Consider the following 11,138-nt stretch of genomic DNA (forward strand, 5'->3'; position numbering starts at 1 on the left):
GTTTCGGATTACTAAGGCTCGTGTAGTTCGGCCAACCTCGATGTTGTGAAGATAGTAATCTCGTGTGGTTTCGGATTACTAAGGCTCGTGTAGTTCGGCCAATCTTCATTGTGGTACTTGGTTCTCGGTATTGGGTTAAGGTGTTAACCTTGTTCGTTTATATTGTTATATATTAATGTATTGTTGTGTTGTAGCTAACCCTCCGGGTGTAGCTATTTGGCGTTGTTCACATCGTCGTTGGTGAACTTATATTGTTGTTGTATCTTTAGCTCATTGCTTAGAGATCGTACGGTATGCTTAGTGTAGTGCTTTATATATGGATGCCTCGGTATGCGGTAATTGTTATTTTGTGGCGTGTCCATTTTATACATATATATGTATGTAGTATATTATCATTCACTAAGCGTTAGCTTACCCTCTCGTTGTTGACTCTTTTTATAGATTGCATGCGGATGGTGGCTCGGGTAAGCGCGAGGATTAGAGGACTTGCATAGTTTGCGTAGAAGGCTTGCTTTTGGATTTATTAGGATTGGGTAGCGTATCCCCAATCGCCATGCTCGGCTTGTTTGTATTAAAAGTCTTATGGTCGAAAATTGTATTTTGATACTTAAAGGGTAATTTGGGTCGATGTGGGCCCCGCTTCGTAAACTAAATTTTATTAATGGAACGCGCTAGTTTTCATATATTGAACATGCGGTTAAAATCGTTTTGTCTAAATACGTCGGGAACTAGTCAAACATTTTCGCATTTAAAGACTTTCCGGACAGTCAGGTTTGGCGCGCCGCGCGGCCTATATGGCGCGCCGCGCCAGGTGGCAGTTCAGCAAATTTTTTTTTTATTGTTGTAATTTTACATGGTTTAATCGCGGGTTGGTTTGGGTTGTTACACCATGAACACAGCTGGTGCATTAGTTAAACCAAACGGCATGACCATAAACTCGTAATGACCGTAACGTGTTCTGAAAGCAGTCTTTGGAATATCATCTTCTTTTACCCGCATTTGATGATACCCGGAACGTAAGTCAATCTTTGAATAAACAGACGAGCGTTGTAGTTGATCAAATAAGTCGTCGATTCTCGGTAGTTGGTAGCGGTTCTTGATGGTAAGTTTGTTCAACTCTCGGTAGTCGATACACAACCTGAATGTACCATCTTTCTTCTTGACAAACAAAACAGGAGCTCCCCACGGTGATGTGCTTGGTCGAATGAAACCACGCTCTAAAAGTTCTTGTAATTGGCTTTGCAGTTCTTTCATCTCGTTGGGTGCGAGTTTGTAAGGAGCACGAGCTATTGGTGCAGCTCCTGGCACAAGATCTATTTGAAATTCAACGGATCGATGTGGGGGTAATCCCGGTAATTCTTTCGAAAATACATCGGGAAATTCTTTTACGACGGGAACATCATTGATGCTCTTTTCTTCAGTTTGTACTTTCTCGACGTGTGCTAGAACAGCATAGCAATCTTTTCTTATTAGTTTTTGTGCCTTTAAATTACTAATAAGATGTAGCTTCGTGTTGCCCTTTTCTCCGTACTCCATTAAGGGTTTTTCTTTTTCTCGTATAATGCGAATTGCATTTTTGTAACAAACGATCTCTGCTTTCACTTCTTTCAATCAGTCCATACCGATTATCACATCAAAACTCCCTAACTCTACTGGTATCAAGTCAATCTTAAATGTTTCGCTAACCAGTTTAATTTCCCGATTCCGACATATATTATCTGCTGAAATTAATTTACCATTTTCTAATTCGAGTAAAAATTTACTATCCAAAGGCGTCAATGGACAACTTAATTTAGCACAAAAATCTCTACTCATATAGCTTCTATCCGCACCCGAATTAAATAAAACGTAAGCAGATTTATTGTCAATAAGAAACGTACCCGTAACATGTAGTGACCCGAACTTTTCCATGTTTATATATATTAATTGAGATTGATATTTACATGATTAAATGTTTCCATCATGTTAAGCAATCAAACTTGTTAAGACTTGATTAATTGAAATATGTTTCATATAGACAATTGACCACCCAAGTTGACCGGTGATTCACGAACGTTAAAACTTGTAAAAACTATATGATGACATATATATGGATATATATATATAGTTAACATGATACTATTATAAGTAAACATATCATTAAGTATATTAACAATGAACTACATATGTAAAAACAAGACTACTAACTTAATGATTTTTAAACGAGACATATATGTAACGATTATCGTTGTAAAGACATTTAATGTATATATATATCATATTAAGAGATATTCATACATGATAATATCATGATAATATAATAATTTAAACTCTCATTTGATATTATAAACATTGGGTTAACAACATTTAACAAGATCGTTAACCTAAAGGTTTCAAAACAACACTTACATGTAACGACTAACGATGACTTAACGACTCAGTTAAAATGTATATACATGTAGTGTTTTAATATGTATTTATACACATTTGAAAGACTTCAATACACTTATCAAAATACTTCTACTTAACAAAAATGCTTACAATTACATCCTCGTTCAGTTTCATCAACAATTCTACTCGTATGCACCCGTATTCGTACTCGTACAATACACAGCTTTTAGATGTATGTACTATTGGTATATACACTCCAATGATCAGCTATTAGCAGCCCATGTGAGTCACCTAACACATGTGGGAACCATCATTTGGCAACTAGCAAGAAATATCTCATAAAATTACAAAAATATGAGTAATCATTCATGACTTATTTACATGAAAACAAAATTACATATCCTTTATATCTAATCCATACACCAACGACCAGAAACACCTACAAACACTTTTATTCTTCAATTTTCTTCATCTAATTGATCTCTCTCAAGTTCTATCTTCAAGTTCTAAGTGTTCTTCATAAATTCTACAAGTTCTAGTTACATAAAATCAAGAATACTTTCAAGTTTGCTAGCTCACTTCCAATCTTGTAAGGTGATCATCCAACCTCAAGAAATCTTTGTTTATTACAGTAGGTTATCATTCTAATACAAGGTAATAATCATATTCAAATTTTGGTTCAATTTCTATAACTATAACAATCTTATTTCAAGTGATGATCTTACTTGAACTTGTTTTCGTGTCATGATTCTGCTTCAAGAACTTCGAGCCATCCAAGGATCCGTTGAAGCTAGATCTATTTTTCTCTTTTCCAGTAGGTTTATCCAAGGAACTTAAGGTAGTAATGATGTTCATAACATCATTCAATTCATACATATAAAGCTATCTTATTCGAAGGTTTAAACTTGTAATCACTAGAACATAGTTTAGTTAATTCTAAACTTGTTCGCAAACAAAAGTTAATCCTTCTAACTTGACTTTTAAAATCAACTAAACACATGTTCTATATCTATATGATATGCTAACTTAATGATTTAAAACCTGGAAAAACGAAAAATACCGTAAAACCGGATTTACGCCGTCGTAGTAACACCGCGGGCTGTTTTGGGTTAGTTAATTAAAAAGTATGATAAACTTTGATTTAAAAGTTGTTATTCTGAGAAAATTATTTTTATTATGAACATGAAACTATATCCAAAAATTATGGTTAAACTCAAAGTGGAAGTATGTTTTCTAAAATGGTCATCTAGACGTCGTTCTTTCGACTGAAATGACTACCTTTACAAAAATGACTTGTTACTTATTTTTCCGACTATAAACCTATACTTTTTCTATTTAGATTCATAAAATAGAGTTCAATATGAAACCATAGCAATTTGATTCACTCAAAACGGATTTAAAATGAAGAAGTTATGGGTAAAACAAGATTGGATAATTTTTCTCATTTTAGCTACGTGAAAATTGGTAACAAATCTATTCCAACCATAACTTAATCAACTTGTATTGTATATTATGTAATCTTGAGATACCATAGACACGTATACTATGTTTCGACCTATCATGTCGACACATCTATATATATTTCGGAACAACCATAGACACTCTATATGTGAATGTTGGAGTTAGCTATACAGGGTTGAGGTTGATTCCAAAATATATATAGTTTGAGTTGTGATCAATACTGAGATACGTATACACTGGGTCGTGGATTGATTCAAGATAATATTTATCAATTTATTTCTGTACATCTAACTGTGGACAACTAGTTGTAGGTTACTAACGAGGACAGCTGACTTAATAAACTTAAAACATCAAAATATATTAAAAGTGTTGTAAATATATTTTGAACATACTTTGATATATATGTATATATTGTTATAGGTTCGTGAATCAACCAGTGGCCAAGTCTTACTTCCCGACGAAGTAAAAATCTGTGAAAGTGAGTTATAGTCCCACTTTTAAAATCTAATATTTTTGGGATGAGAATACATGCAGGTTTTATAAATGATTTACAAAATAGACACAAGTACGTGAAACTACATTCTATGGTTGAATTATCGATATCGAATATGCCCCTTTTTATTAAGTCTGGTAATCTAAGAATTAGGGAACAGACACCCTAATTGACGCGAATCCTAAAGATAGATCTATTGGGCCTAACAAACCCCATCCAAAGTACCGGATGCTTTAGTACTTCGAAATTTATATCATATCCGATGGGTGTCCCGGAATGATGGGGATATTCTTATATATGCATCTTGTTAATGTCGGTTACCAGGTGTTCACCATATGAATGATTTTTATCTCTATGTATGGGATGTGTATTGAAATATGAAATCTTGTGGTCTATTATTATGATTTGATATATATAGGTTAAACCTATAACTCACCAACATTTTTGTTGACGTTTTAAGCATGTTTATTCTCAGGTGATTATTAAGAGCTTCCGCTGTCGCATACTTAAATAAGGACGAGATTTGGAGTCCATGCTTGTATGATATTGTGTAAAAACTGCATTCAAGAAACTTATTTTGTTGTAACATATTTGTATTGTAAACCATTATGTAATGGTCGTGTGTAAACAAGATATTTTAGATTATCATTATTTGATAATCTATGTAAAGCTTTTTAAACCTTTATTGATGAAATAAAGGTTATGGTTTGTTTTAAAAATGAATGCAGTCTTTGAAAAACGTCTCATATAGAGGTCAAAACCTCGCAACGAAATCAATTAATATGGAACGTTTTTAATCAATAAGAACGGGACATTTCATAATAAGCTCCGGGTCTTCCTGTGCCTCTGCCGCATTAATATTGAAAACTCTTCTGCGGCCTTGTCCATTCGTGTTCTCCTGGTGTAACGACCCGGAAATTTCCAACCAAATTTAAACCTTAAACTCTATATGTTTCCGACATGATAAGCAAAAACCTGTAATATTAAGTATAGAAAGTTTGAAATCTATATTTGGATGATTAGTTACCTTTTTGACCAAGCCTGACGATTCACGAACGTTATGTGTATATGTGTTATATAGTTAACGATAACAAATTATTAGATACGTAATATTAGGTTTCGAAATAAGATTATTATGTTTATTGACGAGAGTAAAAGATAATGGGATTTATATATATCTGGAACCATTTTGTCAAATTATTTAAGAGTTATTTTAATAAAATTTAACGTTTTAACGTTATTCTAAAAGTTTTAACTTTTCTAGAAACCTTTTGACATATTGTAAATGTAAACGGTCCGTGATTTTTATAAAAATAAATATTTAAATAAAATGTGGTCATTAGATATATTTTTATATTTTAAAATGATGTTTAACTAAATATAAAATGTTTTGGATTTTAAATACATTTTAAAAGATAAAGAAACTTTGATTTATACGAGTAAATGACCACAACGATCAAAGGGTTAAGCTACATTTTTAGTGGGATTATTTTCATAGTTCAAAACTTATTATTTTGACAAAGGTACGAGTCACTAAATTTAAAGGGTTAATTTTCTTGACGTACGAAGTTTTATTTGGAAAACCGGACCCGAGACTTTAGTCGTGTGACAACGTAAATGTAATTTTTGTAAAAATTATATTTTTACCATTAATATAAATATAATATAATATTTAATAAATTATGTAAAATAAATAATTAAATTAAAAATATAATTAAAATTGTGTCGGCACAAAGAGTTGAAAGAGTATGAGCTGTCCACTATGGCATAATGGGCCTTTAAATTCTCGACTGACTTCTGAACTCCATTTCATATTTCATTCATCAAACATGCACACACATTTATCACACCAATTATAATACTCCGTAATACTTAATCATTATTATTAAAAATTTAAAATTAATAATAATAAAATTATTATTATTATTATTAAGTTAAAGATTAATGATAATATTAATCTTCAAATTAGGGGAGTCATTAATATTAAGAATACCCAAAATACTGAGACGGGGTTCTGCCCAAGTGTTCCAAAACTAGTGTCATGAGTGGGATAAAACTAAGGAGATTATGAGTTATATTTATGAAAGTTATGGGTATGGATCGGGGGTTTTGCTCGTGAGACAAACTAGTGTTTATTATCTCCGTGACGTTTGTATACTTTTCCTGCAATATTGAATCTCAATATTGATACGTTCGTGAATCGAAGGCCAACCTTATAAGTTATCAATGGTGTTAAATGTATTTTTACTACAAAATACATTAGGTGAGTATATAGTCCCTTTTAAACTCTAAATATTTTTGGGCTGAGAATACATGCGCTGTTTTTATAAATGATTTTCGTTATGGACACAAGTGAAAAAAATAAAAATAAATTCTACGTTGAGTTGTACCACTGGCATACTTCCCTGTAGCTTGGTAACTAATATTTACAGCGGTATTGTAAACGCGAATCCTGTTGATAGATCTATCGGGCCTGACAACCCCAACCGGACTGGACGACCAGTATTCAACGGTTGCACAGTACTTCGTTTCGTGACTACACTTGGTACGGTGTAGTAAGATTTCATAATAAAGGGAATATGCGACGTGATTAAATGTTAAGTATGGTTACCAAGTGCTCAACCACTTAGAATATTATTATTAAAATGTTTACATATGAAATCTTGTGATCCATAGTTATAACGCTACTAGCATCAAACCTATATATCTCACCAACTTTATGTTGACGTTTTAAAGCATGTTATTCTCAGGTATGAATTAAGTCTTCCGCTGTGCATTAGCTCATGTTAAGGATACTACTTGGGACCTTTTAAGCCATGATACAAAGACGTTGCATTCGAGTCATTGGAGTTCAATAGAGAATATAAATAAGTAAATGACAGATTAGGTCATTTGGATATTATGAAATGTTAGACGAAAATGTCAAATATTGATGTAATGATAGTTTGCCTTTTAAGAATAAATGCAACGTTTGTAAAATGTATCATATAGAGGTCAAGTACCTCGCAATGTTATCATATGTTATTGTATTCGTCCCTATGGATTGGGTCGGGTCGTCTCATGTGGTATCAGAGCGTTGGTCTTAGCGAACCAGGCCTTGCATTAGTGTGTCTAACTAGTAGTTGTTAGGATACATTAGTGAGTCTGGACTTTGACCGTGTCTACCTGTCAAAAAGTTTTGCTTATCATTTCTAGTCGGAAATCATCTGCTTATCATCCTTAGGAGTTGCCTGCTTAGTATTCTTAAAGTCTGGACACGTCTTACTGCATTTAGTCATCGATAGTGTATAGACAAAATTCGTATCCTAGCGTATCTGTTGCTATAGACATTGCCTGACAAATTTCAAAAAAATTCTCCGTAATTCACGGGATTTTGAGTATTATAAATACATATGTAAATTATGTATTAAAGAATACCAAACCAAACTTCTATAATCTATTCCAAACCAAAAATTAATTTTCCCGACTATACAAGATGAACTCCGCGTTCAGTTCGAATTCCTCCGACTCCGACAGCTACGCTGATATGGATTTCCATTCGGGCTCCGAAGGCAGCGTCACTGGAATGGATCAACCAATTTCCCATCATCTATTCTGGATGAATTGGGGATGGGTTCGTAGTATACTAAATTATTGGAGACAAGAAGAAGGTGATCCCTTTCACCCACCGAATTGTTCTATTGGCGACGAACCTGAAGCACTTACCGGTGAACCTGTTCGAGAAACCATTTTCTCTCTCATTTCTCGAGTATCTCGTCACGATTATATCCTATCCCATATTTCGGATCTTGTTCATTCGCTCACTCCAACCGCCAATCATCCTGGTGTACTAGCAGAAATTAACGAACTTCGCGCTCGTGTAACGGCTTTGGAGAACTTGGTGCGAAGGTTACAAACACCAGCAGCAGCACCAGCAGCATAATCCGTACTACCATCATCAACGCCGACAATACTCTTAACACCCCAACCACAATCACGTCGTAAATCCCAACATCACGATTTGTATCTAGGATATCAACATCACACGCCTCAATATCATCATCTGTACTTCAAGTATAATCCTCGTTCTACATATCGTTTTACATCGATTACCTTCGCTTTACGTAACGTTCTTCCTTATATATTTTCGTTCGACATGGTGAATATGAAATCTCTAATGTTTTAGAGATCATATAATTCAGTATTAACGATAAATCAAATGAGTTTAATATCTTATTGACTCATTAAATCCATAATTACATCTGAAGAAAATATATATGCAAGTATATTTTCATAAAAAAAATTGTAATTAAAAATTCTTTCGTACAAACTGTTAATGATGAAAATATTTTAACGGGTGGGTAGTACCCGAGGAATATTTAGAATTCACATTAATAAGTTACACTGTACATTCTTCGAATCTGATTCAACGATCATTTATTATCCTACTTACGACTACCGACATACGTATCCGTTCACCACAGAATAACCATCTCTATTCAAATTTCATATTTGGATTTTAACCTATCAGAATCCAACAAGTGGCATAACGAAGAAAACATTGGACAAAAATAAAAAGTGTTAGAAACAAACGAATTAATTAATTGAAATTGTGATAGGAATCCACGCTAACTGTTCCGGCTAACTGTTCCCAGCTAATTGATTAACATTTAAATTATCGCAATTTACATTCTCGCAATTTTAATTTCTGCACTGTACATACTGTCGGGACACATGTGCAACAATACGTCGGATTAATTCTGAGACAACACGTTGTATAATGGGTCATGATATATATTTATTTATTTTACGCACTTTAAATAACGGGACACGTATGCAAGGTTTCGACTTATCATATCGACCCATCTATATATATATATATCGGAACAACCGTAGACACTCTATGTGTGAAGGTGGGAGTTGGCTATACAGGGTCGGAGTTGATTCCAAAATATATATATGGTTTGAGTTGTGATCGACACTGAGACCGGTACACGGGTCACGATACGTATTAATTAATTCGAATATTATACTTTTAATTTATATATATGAATTTATTGGACCACTGGACAATCGGACTATTCGACTGCTAACTTTGGACGATTAAGATGAATTAAAATATTGATTATAACATACGAAACTAAACTAATCTTCAAGTGTGCCACTTGATTCTATCTTAAACCCCATTCGTATCTTGACGATTACAATTCACATTCACAACTTTTCATAATTCTTGAAAACACCTCGATCGAGAAGTTGGACCATCCGCACCTCGTCTACGGAAGAAAGATTTATGCATACAGTTATGCACCTGAAAAACTCTCGAAACCAAAGTCATAGTTAAAACGTATCCGCGTCGAATTCCTTATCATTTACTAGCAAAAACAACCTCACAATTCCTTTTCAAGAAGCCGATTTTGTCACAGCTCCACTTCGACTTCTCAATAAGACTACTTTTATTATAATCTCAATTTATACGTATCCTTTTGCCGTCGTTACTGGAGAACCTTTTATAACCCACCATATTACCATCAGTGTTTAATCATCTAAAAATACAATTCTTCTGAAACCATCTTGATTTGATAACCGATGACCCAGATCCGATAACTTTGAAAATGCTGACGAAGCAGCATGTTGTAGATGGTTTTAATGACTAAAAATTGATAATAAAAGAAGGAAGTGTTAGGAACGCTCGATAGAAAATTTGGTACTGAAAACCGGATTGAGCAAACCGTGAAGGAGACTCTAAACAAATTACAAGGACTAAACTTGTACATAAAGAATCATGACGATTCTGTAGCAAACACCTTGCTTCTGAATCTAAACCCTTACGGGTCAATCTTCATCATCATCCTTTGACATTAGAAATTCCAAGATATAATCATATCTTTCATTATAAATATCCTCAATATTTTGAAGATATTTTCACAACTATTCTTATCTGGGATCATATATCTCTCCGTAACATCTGCGTTACAACATAAAAGAAACTGTGTTAGTTTCTAAATTTTCAAACCTTCGAAATTAAAATATGAATGTTTTGAAGTAGTGTTGGGAACTGATGCATGAATTAGTATAATATAATGAAACTTGATCAACTTCATTATATTACGGTAACTCATGTTAAGTTTCTAATGGATGTGATGATTCACAGTACCGTCATCATGTGCCATGTTACACGGCTCTTACATTCTATATAATCCCCAAACGTATTAAGAACATATCGTCTTGATAGTTCTATCTTTTTCAGGGTATTCTGGTAATTCAACAAATCAAAATTTTGCCAATACCCTTTCTTTCTTAGAGCATTAGCAATGTTCATTCCAAATCTCATATCTACGAATTCTGGACCAGTACAAAAGATGCTTAGTTGAAGAGGAGGAAAAGAAAAAGGAATGAAGCTAAAAAAAAAAAAAAAAAAAAAAAAAATTGCAGTAATTAGGAGAGAATATTAACTGTGGATGACAATGATTATAGAGGACAGAAGTAGGAACATTGTAGTATAAGGGAAGATATCAATCTCAACAACCACCCAGGATTTACAAACCGTGTCCATCGATGCCGATAGCAATATAGAGACACGAGAGAATTAGAAACACTATCAACGTAAGAGTATAGTAGAAGTAAATAGACTCTTCCGGTGGTAGATGAAAAAGAAGGATGACGGATGTAAAAATTAAAAGTATATCAAGGATTAGAATGGGATAAAGCATACTGGCGAATGTTTTAAAGTACGAATTAAGGAGAAAGAGTAAAAGATGTAGGATATGGAAATAAGGAAAACGAAGGGGGTAGATCTATAGTGAAATATCTTACAGAGAAATCAAAACAGATT

This window comes from Rutidosis leptorrhynchoides, chromosome 9, assembly GCF_046630445.1.
Source record: "Rutidosis leptorrhynchoides isolate AG116_Rl617_1_P2 chromosome 9, CSIRO_AGI_Rlap_v1, whole genome shotgun sequence".
NCBI classification, from domain to species: Eukaryota; Viridiplantae; Streptophyta; class Magnoliopsida; order Asterales; family Asteraceae; genus Rutidosis; species Rutidosis leptorrhynchoides.